The sequence below is a fragment of the Solanum pennellii genome, chromosome 9 (genome assembly GCF_001406875.1).
Source record: "Solanum pennellii chromosome 9, SPENNV200".
Taxonomy (NCBI): domain Eukaryota; kingdom Viridiplantae; phylum Streptophyta; class Magnoliopsida; order Solanales; family Solanaceae; genus Solanum; species Solanum pennellii.
In genome coordinates, this window is record NC_028645.1 from 76,725,758 (window position 1) to 76,727,453 (window position 1,696).

Consider the following 1,696-nt stretch of genomic DNA (forward strand, 5'->3'; position numbering starts at 1 on the left):
CTGGCCGGTGGTGGGTGGGTGGGGGTTAGGGATCGGGTAAAAAAATAAAATTTTAAAATTGAAAATATTTTTTTAAAATTGATGTTTTTGAAAAAAAATGCAATTTAAAATTGAAGAAGAGTTTTGGAAAATGTTTTCCTTAATTTTTGAAGGGAAATCATTTTCCTTAATTTCGAGGAAAATGAGTTGATTTGGAAAATATTTTCCAAAACTTTTATCCCAATCAAACATGAAAAAATTGAAAAATATTTTTCCGAAAATATTTTCCTTCATACCAAACACATTCAAAGTGTACTGTTAGATTAAGTGCAAAAAGTCTTGTATTTATAATTAATTTAATCAATCTAATCAATTATGTATATCATCTATTTCAACAATATTATTTTGTTAAATCTAGTATTTTTTTTGTTTATAATCATGTTAATTGCAAGTAAATTTTATTGTTATTGTCCTAAGGCATGATCAAGTTTGGTTTACTATTATTAGCCCAACATGGTTTATTTAGCATCCCGTGAATATTTCTCATCTATTGCAATTTTCCTTCTCTAATAAGCCAAAATATTTGGTAAGTCATATATAGTGAGCTTAACTTATATTGTATAAATATTGTCCGTATGAGAAATTTTTATGTTGACTTCTTATAGTAAGTTACTTATCTTAATTTCAACATTATTATTTCCTACTTAAGAAAAAAAATCACCTATTTATATCCTTAAATAACTTGATCATATGATTATTTTTTACACTCTCACGATAAGATTAGAGAGAAATCTAGGATTGTATTGATGAATAAAACTGTTTAAGATTAGAGAGAAATCAAGAATTGTATTAAAAATTAAAACTGTCAAGTACATGTTCTTCATATAGGAGAAGAGTCTTAAGCTAGCTATACTTAGACTCCTATTACAGTACTACTATACACAAATATATAATTTACCAGAGTATATACAGGTATACAATTATAATAACTTATTCTAGCGGACTTCAACCAGCATACGACACAGCAGCCTAGTCGACATCTTGTCTCAATTTATGTGACACTTTTCATTTTTCGAGAGTCAAACAATTTAATTTTGATCGAAAATTTGCGCATAGAATCTTCAATTTTTTTTTAAATGAAACTTATACATTTGTAAACTACGTAAAAAGTTCTATAAGTCACAATAGTTGATAATTCAAAATGTTCAAAAAATCTATGAAAAATTTATGGTTAAAGATAGACTTGTTTGAATCTCGAAATTCGAAAAAACCACATAAAATAGAACGACGGGACTAGTATTTAGTAACTCAATCCTAGTGCGACTCTAACTCTATAATAGATGTACACATTAATTATATCACGTTGTTCAACTTAGTTCATATCATCAATTTTCTTTATCTTCAACACACTTAAAAGAAACTAATAAGAAAATTGTTTTGAAAGCGAGTAATATATATCTTTAATTTACTTGTTAGGTATATAAGATAAATATGTATATGTTTCCAAAACGATGGTGTTGTTGATTATATTATCAAGAAAAGCAACCAATTATTAAACTCATACAATGAAATCTACCCTATTTTAGGATTCTTTCACATAAAACAATCAATAGTCACAAGACAAATAGGTGGGTGATGCCCATCATTTTCTTTGTCTACGCAGCTTTTTTGGCACCATTTGTCACACAACAAACTTTCTCCAATGATGCCCATCATA